Consider the following 15,507-nt stretch of genomic DNA (forward strand, 5'->3'; position numbering starts at 1 on the left):
TGTAAGCTTGGTATCTAGATATTAAGGGCCACTTGTAGGGCATAGTAGTTGTTAACCAGAGTGGCTCGAGTGCTAGGTTTTTGGTGGGGCATGTTAGTTGCTAACCAGTCTATAAATATGGGTGCTATTATCAGTACGATATATTATTTTTTAGCCAAGGAAAAGAGCCCTAAACTCACGGGAACATGCATTGTTCAAAATAGTAAGAATTGTGATATCTGTTCCAATATGTGATTTTTAGATCCGAGGTTTAACCCAAGGAATGACAAGAAAAGAGTAAGAAATTACGTTCCTAGATGTGTCACATGTTATGTATATTTGTTGGTAAGAACTTTTTATAGGATTGAATGTCAAGTGGTAAATCATGTATTTTTCCTTTTTCTTGTGTTGAGCTCGTAGCGTATTCATTAAAAAGTTGGCGTATTGAATCTGCCTTAGTAAATGTGAGTTTAAAAAGCAGGTAAGAATAAGTTTGATGGTATGTTTGTGATGTAAAGACATTGTGTTCCGTGTAATGAGTTTTAGTTTTGTGAAGGTAAATGTTCTTTACGGATATAAGGAAGAAATTATAGGCCCGGTGTTAGAGTCTGCCTGGAAATGTTATTTGTCATGGTTAGGTATGTTAGAAAAACGGGTTAGGAAAATGCAGCGAAAAATAAATTTAGGGAAAAACAAGAGTTTTAAAATTTTTCCAAAACAAGATCTTGGTAGTGATATCTAAAGTAATAAACACTTAATAAAAATTATACCTTTTCGATTTGTGTAGGATGAACGCTTCGACAAAGTAGTCTTCTCCACTATCCTCAAGCTCATGTCTGCCAAGTGTGGGCTTGTTTCGAATTAGAAAAATTTTCACAAAAATTACTAGTGGGGTAATTTTGCAATTTATCGATACTTTTGGGTCAAGTTGTAAATAAGAAAAATATCTCTAGAAATTTTCAGGAATAATCTCTTCAGAGAATTTTCATGTTACAACTTTCTCTTGAATTCAAGTGTGTATGAATAATGACCCAAGGCTCTCTTATGACGCGACATGGTAATAAGTGTACTCCTCCTGGGACATCTTTAGGGGTATGTTGCAACACCACTAGTCTGTGTCGCGACATCGAAGGCTGTTTCGTGATGTCTCCATTCTGCCCTTATGTTGCCACATCGAGTATTTCGTGTTGCGACATAGCAGCTAGTATCTATGTATTATGCCTTTTATTGGTCCCGTACACACTTATAAAGTTCATCAGCTCAACCTTAGGCCTCATTTGGCCCCTATGGTCAATAAAAGACTCAGTTTTTACATTTTATTAACTTAATGAAAACTTACAAAAACATAATTAAAACTTAATGAAAATACTTGTTTTGAAGCTCCTAAAGTGCAAAAATTTGTTTAATCTGCTACATTGAATTACAGCAGATCAAACTCCCCCACACTTAAATCATTGCTTGTCCTTAAGAAACATGAACAAAATATAAGAAATAAAAGTGATGACCCCTGAGCAAATATGATACAAGTATTGAACTTGGAGCTCATGACTTAGGCATTTTGTTGGAAAAATGGGTTTGGAAAACGCAGTGGAAAATAAATTTAAGGAAAGGCCAGAGTTTTAAAAGTTTTTCCAAAACAAGATCTTGGATGTGATAACTAAAGTAATAAACACTTAATAAAAATTGTACCTTTTCAATTCATCTAAGATGAGCTCTTCGACTATGATTAAACTTAATCAATTTAATATTGATGTAATATAATATCTATCAAGATAAATATTAGATTAAATTTAATATTAAATCTAATTAAAGTAATAGAATTTTTATCTACAAGTAAATATTAAATTAAATGTAATATTAAGATAATCACTTTAATATTAAATTAATAAAACACTATTAAGATAATTAAATATTAAACTATTAAAATAATATTATTATGGAATAGTTAGTCTAAAACCAAATTCTCTGGAAGAGTCTTAGTAGGAGTGTAACTCTTCCATTGCTAAACCACTGATGACCAATCGTTGCCGGCCACTAGGATGCTGCCATCGTGGTCACCGACACTGCCATGTTTGGTGATGTAGGTGCAACACCCTTACGGCACCCCATGTCAGTTCAATTCAAGTCAATGATTACTCAACCGGTCTGGTCTAGTCACCAGTTGGATCGTCAGCTCGGTTTTACATATTGGGCTCGGTTCTACCAATTTTTGGGTCATGGTCTCAGTTTTGGGCTCCCAAGTCCAATTTACAATCTCAGCTCAAATTTTCAAATTTAATTACCCATTGGGCCAATTGTCTAACTTGAAAATTAACTTCCAAAAATATCATATTAATTTTAATTGATTTGATTAATTTAATTTTACTTGATCAAAATTAATTTATCCAAAAATCACTTAGATTTTCCAAATTATTTTTTCAAGAAAATTCTTTAATCAAATTCTCTAGTTAACAATTCTTACTACCACCTAATTTAATTCCACGTCGAATAAATTGACTGAATTAAATTATTCCCAAAGTAGTAGAATTTTCTTCTAGTTCAAATGCAGTCCAATCAAGCTTTTATTGAGCTAGCGAAGGGACCAATCAGACATATAAAATTAGACTTTAGTGATTGCAATTATGTCCAGAAGCATTGTTCCAATAATTCACAATTACTTAATCATTGAGTCCGTCCACAAGAAGTACCATGATTGAAAACTCCTTACTGTATACTATTTACGAAAGCAATTCATCAAGCTGCTTTGTCCAATGACCTTGTCATGTGTATGTTACCCACATATGATATCCTTGATTCCTTTGAGTTAAATCCATTCACTCGATACAATCCTATTTTATCTTAATGTCACCATTGTGTCTTCTTAAAGATTAATATGATCACTGTCAACAAATGAATGTAATAAATTGCTCTTTCGAGAACAAGCAACCTGTAGCCACATTCCATATTTATCAATCGACACAACGCCAATGAGAGGATATCATTAACTCTTTAATTGAGCTATGAATGCCACTGCTTCTAGTAAAGTCATGCCATAAAAAGTCATGTATCCAACATACCGGCTATGGGCTCAATCATCTTTAGAGCATAAGCCTCCACTTATATCAAGGCACATGAGTTGCATACGCATTGTCAGTAACTAGCTCAAGATTTAGGTAAATCACACCCTGAACATCACAAGTGAATTAATTAACAAACAGATTCAGAATTAAAATATCTACCAATGAATACATATATGTCTCTACTCATAGAGTCAACTACTCCAATAGCCAAGACTAGCCATCTCCCCAATTGGAAGTGTAGACGATACAATAATCCTTCACAGTATTTGAATCAAATGCTCACTTTGATCCTTTTACGGGACTACAGGCTCATTTAGATTATCTACTGAAGTAAGTTGTCTTTCTCACAATGTAAATTTTATTTACAATACACTTATCTTCAGTTTGAACTTTAGACAATCAATGAGCTAATATTTGCTTGTCACAATTTCACTATGCATGTAAAATATAAAAGATAAAAAATACAAAAGATATAATAGTGAAATGTGAAATTAACTTTTTCTATTTATTCATTGTTCAAATAAATAGAAAACAGTTACATGTTTATTACAATATGGGCACATTTCCCAACAATCTCCCACTTTCCTTAGTGAAGTAAATGTGTCATGTTTCGCATTCCCATATCCTCGATGTGTTTGTTAAAACTCCTAGTTACAAGAGTCTTAGTAAATGGATCCACAAGGTTATTTTCAGAAGTTACATTCATCACATCTACAATTCCTTCGGCTACTGCCTCTTATATCAGGTGGTACTTCGGATTAATGTGATTTGTACTCTTGTGACTTCTTATTTCCTTGGTATTAGCTATTGCAGCACTGTTATCACAATATAACGTTATAGCTTTTTCCATACTAGGAATAACTTCAAGTTCAGTTAAGAACTTTCAAAGCTATATTGCTTTTTTCATTGCCTCAGAAGCAACCACATACCCGACCCCCATAGTAGAGTCAACAGTGCAAGTTTGTTTTACACATCTCTATACTATGGCTCCATGGACTAGAACAAATACATTTCCCAACATTGATTTCCTCGAATATTTATAGGTTTAGAAGTCTAAGTCTATGTATCCAATAGGAGTAAGGTCCTCCATAGAATACACAAGCATATAATCCTTGGTTCTTTTAAAATACCTTAATATATGCTTTACAACTTGCCAATGCCTGAGACCTAGATTCACCAAATATTGACTAACCTTTCCTACTACAAAACAGATACTTGAATGTGTGCAAAGCATCGCATACATAAGGCTTCCAACAGTCGAAGAATATGGAACCTTACTCATATGCTCTAATTCTTCCGCTGTCTTAGGACAGTCATCTAAAGAAAGATGAAAACCTAAAGCAGTCACCCGAACGCCTGGCTTTGCATCGGTCATTACAAAACATTTTAGTACTTTATTGATGTATGATGCTTGAGATAGAGTTGCCTTTTTATTCTTTCAACCCCTTAGGATTCGAATTGTAAGAATATAACTAGCTTCACCCAAGTCATTCATGCTAAACTGTTAAACTAACCACAGTTTAACCGATGACAATTCTTCTACATCATTTTCGATAAGTAGAATATCATCGACATGCAAAATGAGGAATACCACCTTTTTGTCCTTTATACACTTATAAACACAAGGTTCATCAATGTTTTGCTCAAATCCCAAAATCTTGACCGTTTGATTAAATCTTTTATTTCATGAGTGGAATGTCTGCTTAAGTCCCTAAATGGATCTTAGTAGTTTACAAACTTTCTGCTCCTTTCCTTTGAAAACATAGCCAGTGGGTTACGCCATGTAAATGGTCTCATCAAGAGAGCCATTAAAAAAATGCTATCTTGACATCCATTTGCTAGATCTTGTAACCGAGAGCAGCAAAAATGGATAAGAGTATGTGGATAGACTTGATCATGGCTACTAGAGAGAAGGTCTCATCATAATTGATGCCTTCTTTCTATGTGTAGTCTTTCCCTTCAAGTCTAGCTTTGTGTGTTTCATTTTCCCTTCTGCATTTATCTTCTTCTTGTAGATCCACTTACACCCGATGGGTTTAATCCTAATTGATAAGTCTACAAGTTCCCACACCATATTAGATTTCATAGAATCCATCTCGGCATCCATAGCATGTTTCCAAAGCTTGGAATCAACGTCCTGCATAGCTTCCATGTAAGTGAGTGGATCATCATCCCCAAGATTGAATTTCGTATTACAAATACTACAATCATAGATGAAAATATCTAGTTTCTTAGAAACTCTCCCACTATGATAGATTCCCCTATGTTTTTGATCATTTGTAGGTTTTTCTACAACTTTCTCGAGAATTAAACTTGGTGATTGTTCTACCACTCTCGAAAGTTCCTCGAGTACCACTTTACTTTAAGGCTTAAAGTTATCCATGTAGCTTTCCTCGAGGAAAGTAGCATGAGTAGAAACTTTAATCTTATTATCTTTCGGATTATAGAATAATCTTCCCATTTTTCTTTTTGGATATCCTACAAACATGCATAATTCTATCCATGCATCCAACTTCTTTACATCCTTATCCTGAACGTGTGCTGAATAACCTCATATTCTAAATTGATTCAAAGTGGGTTTCTTTCCATGCCACAATTCATAAGGTGTCTTACAAGAAGACTTGGTTGGCGCATCATTCAGAATATAGCAAGCCATTTGTATCGCATATCCCCAGAAGGAAGTACGAAGCTGTGAATAGCTTAACATTGAATGAACCATGTCAAGCAATGTTCTATTACTTCTTTCAGCTACACCATTCTGTTGTGGAGTGCTTGGCGTAGTCAATTGGGATAAAATCTCATTCTATATAAGGTATACTGAGAACTCATCATATAAATATACCCCGCCTCAATCAGACTGAAGATTCTTTATGGATATACCTAATTACTTTTCCACTTTCGCACAAAACTCTTAAAATTTATCAAAGGTTTCGCTTTTGTGGTGCATTAGATACACATATCCATATTGAGAATAGTCTTCGATAAAAGTCACATAATAATCATAACTTTCTCAGGCATTGTTGCTTATGGGACCACATACATCAGTGTGCACAAGTTTTAAAGATTGGTTGGCCCTTGTACCTTTCACATAAAAAGACCTCTTAGTCATTTTACCTTCCAAGCAAGATTCACATAGTGGAAGACTAACTTCCTTAAGCATACTTAAGAGACCATCTTTCACGAGTCTAGTGACTCTTTCTTTGTTAATATGACCAAGTCTTAAGTGCCATAGGTACCCCTCATTAGAGTGAGAACTTTTAAGCTTTTTATTCAGTATTTCAGTTTGAAGCATTAAGTAGTTATTTGTTTAATAAAGTAGAGAATGTTTTTCATCCATACATTACAGATTAAAGAATAATTTCTGTGAATAATAACCCCTTTATTGAATGTCATGGCATAACCGTCATAAAATAAACATGTTACAGAAATTAAATTCCTCTTAAAATTACGTACATAAAACACACTTTTTAAAACAATCTTCCTAAAACTATCAAAGTGTAAAATAACTTCTCCTACTGCTCCGAATGAAAGAAACGCTTCCATCTCCAATCCGCAACAAGAGGTCTTGTCACACAGACTTCTCATTTAGCTGAACCCCTGTAAAGAAATACACACATGGTTAGTGGCTCCAGAATCAATAACCCAGTTGTCAATTGATTCTTCCACTAAGTAAGCTTTAACCACAAAGACTTCCATACTTTTTCCTTTATCGGCTAGGTAATCCAAATACTCCTTGCAATTTGATTTGAAATTTCATTTTTTGAGGTAGAAGAAACATATGATTTTTTTAGGATATTTTGAATTCTTAGTCTTCTTTCTATCCACATGAGGTGGAATCGAAGACTTATTCAGTTTCTTCTTTTCCTTAGTTTTCTATTTCCCTTTAGAGGATGAGGGGCCTACAACTAAGTTTGCGTTAGGTTTCTGCTGAACCGGCTTACCACTATTCAGCATCAACTCATAGGATTGTAATTCCTTCATGAACTAAGTCAAGGTAAGTGTCTTGTTCCCCAAGTTGTAAGCAGCCCTAAAACCAGTTAAGTCTTTGGTTAAGGATTTGAACACTATTTTAATTTGAGTGTTCACGTCTAGTTTAGCACCATTTTCCTCCACTTCCACAAGAAATCCCATAAGCTTAAGCTTATGTTTTTTTGACAGGAGTGTTGGTTTTCTATTGAAAATTCATCAAATTTGCATTAGCGAATTATCGAGCCAATGCGACTTGGCCTCCAAGAAAATCCTCTAAATTTGTCATGATCTATTTATTAGTATGGAAATTCTCGTGTTGCTTTTGCAACACACTACTCATGCTCTCTAACATATAACATCGAGAAATTGAGTCAAAATCTCTCAAACCATTTCTCGTTTTGGGCTGAGCTTTAGGAGGGCACGTTTTATCAAGAATGAATTTATGTTTCTCGCAGCTCAGAACTATCAGCATGTTTCGTTTCCATTCTCGAAAGTTATTCCCATTTAATTTATTCTAAGTAAGAATGCTAATAAGAGGACTATGAGACATATTTCAACTAAAAAAATAAAGATTTCACTAATTACTATATTTGTATTAAGCAAATATTTTTTATTTTAGCAACATATTAATAATGCATTATGATGCATGCGTCTTGTATTAAAACCTTAAATTTTTTTCATTGCTACTATCATTCTCACACCCATCAACCATTTCGCCTTAGGGTCCCATGATTAACTAACAAGAACATAGATTATATCCAATCAGTTCGTGAATCTTTATTCTCAAAACTCCACACGAACTAACGACCATTTAATGTTTGATCATCATCTCTAGCTTAAATATCGTTTCTTGGGAAACTATTTAATAACAGATGATCTGGAGTGTGTAACCATTGACTCAACACCCATCATGAACATGCTTTAATTTGTGAGTCATCTTGGGAAAATCTCTCTGAAATTCATGCATGAATAGTTGTCCTTAAATGGAAATCTCATCTAGTGAATCCACATGACAAAGTTTACCTTGGGGTCCGACCAGAGTATGAACCAGCTCGAAACATTACCATGCTATCAGTTAGGGATCATCAATGGAGTTCATAAGTCTTGTTAAGGGCCTTCTCCCACTCAACATTTTAAAAATATGCAAGGGTTTTTTATCCCAAATTTCAAGAATGATCATACAATAGTCCTAGTGGCATTCTTACCTAATCTAAATGACGTGCTTCAAATATATGCATGGCATGCTATGGAAATAATATCCATTCACAAGAATCAATCAATCTTAAAACAAAAAATTTTAATTCTCCATGGATTTTCTTTTAAGGGAAAACTTAAAATGTGAATGCGAACCGTGCACCTGGTAGGGTCCCGAAAAGACAAACTTTCAAGTTAGATTCAAGCAATAAGAAAGACAAGGTGCGAAGCGAAGACTTAGAGTCCATTTAGCCGGGGAAATAGCACTGATGGTAGGGCTTCCTCATCTCCTCTCCCCCCGGAGTGAAGATGTTAGGGGTAAGAGAAGAGGAGTCAGCTAATAAGCAAAGTCAAATAAATAAAGGGAAAATACAATCCAAGTAGAAGGAGACAAAGAAAGAAAGAAAGCCTTGGAAGTCTTCAAAGTGGTACAATCTGGCTAAGGGCTAATCCTTTCCTTTCCATCCTATCAGTCAGCGAATGAATCCTAGATCTTGGAGTCAGGGTCTTCGCTGCTTTCGATTATCGTTCTAAGCCTTCCATTCTCTTTGTATCCGTCAGGTCAGTAGTCCGTCCATTCGGAAAAAGCCTTCGAAAGCCAGGGTGGGGCACCATTTCCCTATCCTGTTATTGGTATTAAAGGTGGTAAGCGCCAAGGCCCTTTTTTTAGTTGAAAAAATTTCCTTAAGCTCGTTCTTTTAAAGCCGTGAGTCTTTATCTTGTATTTTCTCTTTTTTTCTAAGTGGAATTGTAGGCGGCATTTAGGGTCTAGCCTTGGACTCATTCCCCTATTTGGCCTATTTACGGCCAGCAATCGAAGTCTTCTATGTAGGTTATGGTCTTGCAGGTGGTGTATTAGTCCCCCACAACAATAAATCCTCTTTTAGGGCGGAATTCCTCTGTCTTTAGATGCTCTCTCTCCCGTATGTGTTATGTCTATAAGTCTGACGGTCTTTTCAGTCTTCGAAAGAAGGAGCGAAGCGAAGTCATGCAAACCAAGCAGCAGCAGCGCATTCAGGCTCCTTCTATAGATGGTGAGCTGATCAAAGAGCAGATTCACAAGCATCGGCATACAATGCAATGCTTCACTCGCTTTAGCGGAACTCCCTTTAGCGAAGGCAGTGAAAGCGTTATCCAAGCCTATGAATCCGGTACGACGGGATCAACTACAAAGCAAATGAAACTGAGAGATCCTGAGCTACTAGGTCTTCCTAAAAGGGGAATTCTCCTGTGTCTTTCTCTCAGTGCCATGGCATACAAAGTCATGTCTTGGCGCATTCCATACGTCGACTCATACAAAGCAGACGAAAAAGTCAAACCCAAAGCTTTATAACATCTCGGGCTCATCACTTTATCCCCAGGCTCCTTTCTTTTTCTTATTCCTTACTCTATTGGCTGGCTCGCGGAACTACTTGACCAATGGAACTACGGAACTGGATTACTCCTTTTTCATTAAGCCCGCTAGACCTTTCTCGTTTTCTGGTTAGGCAGCAGAGCAACCTCATTGCAGGAACCACTGGGAAGTCTCCATTTCAATCTCTTTTAGTGCCCGCTTTCCTTTAATTCCATCAAACCCTCGTAGCTAAATCGCCTGTATCGAATAGCCAACGCCTCTAACAACGTATTTCAGGGGCTGAGGGCAGCTCCTTAGGCACCTTCACATCTACATCTACTTAGAACAAGCACGTACACACAAGCAAGCTTGAATCCTGTTATTTTAACTGAGCTCTATAAGCCGTTACGCCCGGCAGCTACACATTGGTTGGTCGAGACTCAGGATTTCGTTTAGCGTTGTGGCCTGTAGATTAGAATCGTAAAGCTCACCCTAATTTAACATCTGCTTGAACTCCCGATCTACTTTTTAATTAAATAAAAAAACTTATCTAGCTAGAGGAGTTTAGAAGATTAGTATATTCATTCCCTTGTTACTTTCTTTCCAAAGCCCCGCATGAGCAAGCCAAGCTACTCATGCCAAGCAGCTAACTTCGAGCTAGAACTAATGGATTAGCATTAATAGTCAGTTCCCCCCGGGCTGGGAAACTTCCAACCTTCTATACTTATAACTTTCTTGCATCCCACTTCTGGGATTGCTTGAGAACCTGCTCCATGATCCGCTAAACTCCGTCATTCTTTTCGACCTGAATAAAGTAATGAACTCAAAGTCAAAGACAAGTGAACTCTAGGGGCTGATGGGATAGGTTAGCTCGACTTATCATCCGAGAAGAGTGAAGAGAGTAAGCAAGCTTCCTCTTCTATCGTATCGATTGAGCGGTTCATATCTTCTATCATCTCCGTAGAGGGTTCAGTCTCCACTATTTTCAGTCCTTCTTTCTACCCTGAGCTCGAAATCCTACGCGTAACCTTTTCGAGCTTATAGTCTAAAACCCCCAACTCAAAGGTTCTTTATTAGAAAAAAGATATTATCCCAACATTGAAGTATTGAACAAACTCATATAAGCAAAAAATCTCAAATATCCTTCATCATGAGACATATAATTGTCACTATAAATAAGAACAAAAATTCCAACAAGAGTGATTAATATTGACATAATAGAGGTAAGTGAATCAATAAAGTAGCCAAACTCGAAAGAAAAATCATTATTGATGGTCCAAGACCATACATATTGATAGATAGAACTTCCATTTATTTTTTGAATAGATGATCGAGCGAAAAAATCATAACTATACTTAACAATAAAATATTGGGAAAAGCCCACATACGACGAAGATTTTTTGTTGCCGTCGGAGGGGAAGGCGCAGGAAAGCCTAGCACTTGGAAGTGCTAGGAAGTACAAAATAGGTACGTTACCCCTCCATACCTCCCTCGGGGAGGCTTACCGGACAAGGACAATAAACAATAAACTCAGTAGTTCTAAGTAGTTCTATAAGATACTAAAATAGAGCTATGAAGTTAACGTTCGGGTGCTATAGCCAATAGCCCCCTCACTCTTCCTCTTCACACTCTATCTGGGTGGCGCTAAGGACCCACCTCCCTCCTCTTTTAAATACGGGAGGTGGGCTTCGCGCACCCTATAACTATACATTCGGGCACCCTATTACTATACAAAGATTACACCGGTCGGTCTCATCGGCAGCATTCTTCTTAGTTCGAGGTATCTAATGTTGTCTTTCCAGATGATTCTTATATAAGAAGTATAAATAATTGTTGCTACTACGGTTAAGAAGACTCTTATTATGTTATGGATAGTCCAGAACGAGACCTTCACCTAACCCTCGAAGGTTGGCTCGTTGTTAACAAGCAAATGCGAAGGAAAAGGCTTAAATCTCACATTTCGATGTCACTGCTGAATGTGGTTGCTTGAAAGGAAAATTTCACATACAAGAGAGAAAGCGGTCTTAGCAAGAACCCTTTTAGGGTAACCCTAGCCGAGGAGCTTCTTTGGCCGTTGCTTCATGACATGAAAGAGAGGAACTGCTAGTCTTTAAGCTTGAAGGGCCTAGCTCCAATGATTTTGACTTCTTACTTCTTCTCACTCAACTTCCTTAGAGAACAATGAGAACTCAAACCGATAACAACTCTAATGGGTTCACCCATCAACACTAGAAAACCATTTTTCAACAACGAAGTAGCAACTACCTTAAATCAGCTATTAATACGGTTAGCCCCTTCGGGAAGAACCGAGAGAAAATAGCTATACAACAAGAGACATTGTCCATACAAAGACTTGAGGTGACTAAGCTAACAGCAGAGGTATTCTCTTTGAACTTGCTCCAGACTATCTTGCTTGGATCACCGCTACCTCACTCCCTATCTCTTCTCCTCAGGATATTCTATCGCCTTATTCTCCGACAATAGATATTCTGAGTATCCCCTCTTCCTTCTCTTATGAGTGGATATTAGTTACAAAGGAACTAGTGTTAGGACACTTGAAGAGGCGAATAACAAGCGTATAGGAGATACTAGAGCATAGCTCCTTCCAATACTTAGCTACTTACCTCAGAATCGCCTTCTTAGGACAATCACCTATCCGTTCTCTCTCTTTCTACTTGTTAAGATCTTCGTTCCTAAATCCCTTTAATAAAGAAAGGAAATACCGAAATGTAACAAGGGAATACACACATTGGAGGTGGTCTTACGAGTAATGAGAAAGAATGAAAAAGACCGATATCGCCTCGCCCCATATATATGTATATATGTGCTGTACTACTTCTATCTCGGGAGTTTCCTTTGAAGATAGGGCAATCTCTTTCTTCCTTCGCATCGTGGATCGATTGTTTGTCTCGCTAAGCTCGGTAGCTAGGACCCTTCCTTCTCCCGAGTAAACTCGCCTTACCATTCATAGTTTTGTCCTGTGATCTCTACTGATGGGAGAAAGAATACATGAGATGCAGCAAGCCATGGCATAAGCCCCTTAGCTTCATACTAGTCCTATCCCATCAGCCCTAAACTTTTGGGTCAAGTTGTAAATAAAAAAAATCTCTGGAAATTTTCTAGAATAATCTCTTTAAAAATTTTTCTCTCTACAACTTTCTCTTGAATTCAAGTGTGTATGAATAATGACCTAGGACTCTTTATATAGGAGAGTTTAAAGAGTTCAACTATGATTAATCTTAATCATTTTCATATTAAATTAATATAATATTTATCAAGAAAAATATTAGATTAAATCTAATATTAAATCTTATTAAAATAATAGAATGTTTATTTACAAGATAAAATAAATTAATATTAATATTAAGATAATCACTTTAATATTAAATTAATAAAATACTATTTAGATAATTATTTAATTTAATTTAATTTTAAACTATTAAAATAATATTATTTTTGGAATAGCTAGTTTGAAATAAAATTTGTTGGTAGAATCTTAGTAGCAGTTTAACTTTTCCACTGCTCAACCACTTATGATCAACTCTCGTTGGCCACCGAGATGCCGTCGTCGTAGCCACCGACACCGTCGTGTCCGGTGATGCAGATTGGACCGTCGGTCTGCTTTCACATTTCAGGCCTGATTTGAATAGTTTTTGAGTCTTGGTCTCGGTTTTGGGCTTCCGGGCCCAATTTACAATATCAGGTCAAATTTTCAAGTTCAATTACCCATTGGGCCAATTGTCTAACTCTAAAATTAACTTGCAAAAATATCATATTATTTTTAATTGATTTGATTAATTTAATTTTACTTGATCAATATTAATTTTTCCAAAAAACATTTAGATTTTCCAAATTATTTTTTCAAAAAAATTTATTTAGTCAAATTCTCTACGTGAATAATTCTTACGACCACCTAATTTAATTCCACATCGAATAAATCGACTCAATTAAATTATTCTCAAAGTCGTACAATTTTATTCTGATTCAGATGCAGTCCAATCGAGCTTTTGTTGAGCTAGCGGAGGGACCAATCAGAAATATACAATTAGGCTCTAGTGATTGCAATTATGTCTAGAATCATCGTTCTAATAATTCGCAATTACTTAATCATGGAGTCAGTCCACAAGAAGTACCATGATTGAAAACTCTTTATTGTATACTCTTTACGAAAACAATTCATCCAACTGCTTTGTCCAATTAGCTCATCATGTTTGTGTTACTCTCATATGATATCCTTGATTCATTTGAGTTAAATACGTTCACTCAATATAATATCATTTTATCTCATTTTCACTATTGTGTCCTCTTAATAATTAATATGATCACTATCAACAAATGACTGTGGGCTATGAATCCCACACAATGCCAATAAAAGGATATCAATAACTCTTTAATTGAGCTATGAATTCCACTGTTGCTAATAAAGCCTTGCCATAAAGAGGTCATGTACCCAACATACCGGTCATGGGCTCAATCATCTTTATAGCATAAGTCTCCACTTATATCAAAGCACATGAGTTGTATACGCATGATTAATGACTAACTCAGGTTTAGGTAAATCACACCATGAATGTCACAAGTGAATTAATTCACAAACGAATTTAGAATTAATTCATCTTGGGTCTAGTCTAATGTATCATTCTACCAATGAAGACATCTATGTCTATACTCGTGGAGTCAACTGCTTCGATAGCCAAGGCTAGTCATCTCCCCAATTGGAATTGTAGACGACATAATAATTCTTCTAAATATTCGAATCAAATGGTCACTTTGATTCTTTTAAGAATACATACTAGATTATCTACTGAAGTAAGTTGTTTTTCTAGCAATGTAATTGTTCTTTATAATGCCACTTATCTTCAGTTTGAACTTTACACAATCAATGAGCTAATATTTGCTTGTCACAAGTTTGCTATACATGCAAACTATAAAAGACAGAAAATACAAAAGACATAATAGTGAAATGTGAAGTTAAATTTATTTATTTATTCATCGTTTAAATAAATAGAAAATAGTTACATGTTTACTACAATATGAACACATTCCCTAATAAGGTATCTGCCAATAGTATGAGAATATACACCTAATGTCTTTGCGTATTGATTTTGATTTATTAGTTTAAGTGTATCTATACGTGCAGTTGTAGTATTATACATGTTATTGTATCTTTTCTGGAAAGGGTTTAGTACTTCTTTCTGGAGCACACTAAATTCTTTTGAACTTTCCCCTTTTATTTCCTCTTTTCTAGGTGGTGTTTCACTATAGAGCTTATAGAAGGGACTTAGTTAGAAAGCACAACCTCTATAGTAAGCTTCGCTTGTGTTTGTTTTGTAACATGCAAATATCTTTTGGGGGTGGCATGTAGTTCTGTTTTGTAACTAAGATCTTTTATAAAGTCTTTCATTATTAAATTACTTTCTTAAAAGAATGTTACCCATGAAGAATTGGCTAAGCTCTTATGAATTATGATTTATGAAGTAGACTTCTACTTGTATATGCCAAACTACTTTAAACGTTATTTCATTGCTAGTGTTCTATTTTAAAAGAAAGAACTAACCGTACATTTTCTATTGGTCTTTTGATTTTGCGAGATTTCTGCTAAAAGATTTTTACTCAATTATGTTTATATTATGGTGTATATCTGTTTTGATTTCTTTTTCATTTAAAGTTTCCTCTGAGTTAATGCCCTAGTTCAATTCGCTATACGTGAAATTTATTTATAGTCAAACCAAGCTTAACTCTACTTTCTGTGTGATGCCTCAGTCGATTTGGGGATTGGAGTGTTACATGCCGCACTTCCATTCCCAGTAAATATCTCATTTCCAAGGTTTGACATTTCAAACATATTTTTCATTTGCAACTTATACTCCTTTACTAAATCATTATTGCTCCTAATCACAAGCAGACCAAAATAATCAGCGAAGTGGCTTCGCCGGTCTTCCTCACATACAATGTAGGCTCACTATGGCTATT

The sequence above is a fragment of the Gossypium raimondii genome, chromosome 9 (genome assembly GCF_025698545.1).
Source record: "Gossypium raimondii isolate GPD5lz chromosome 9, ASM2569854v1, whole genome shotgun sequence".
Lineage (NCBI taxonomy): Eukaryota > Viridiplantae > Streptophyta > Magnoliopsida > Malvales > Malvaceae > Gossypium > Gossypium raimondii.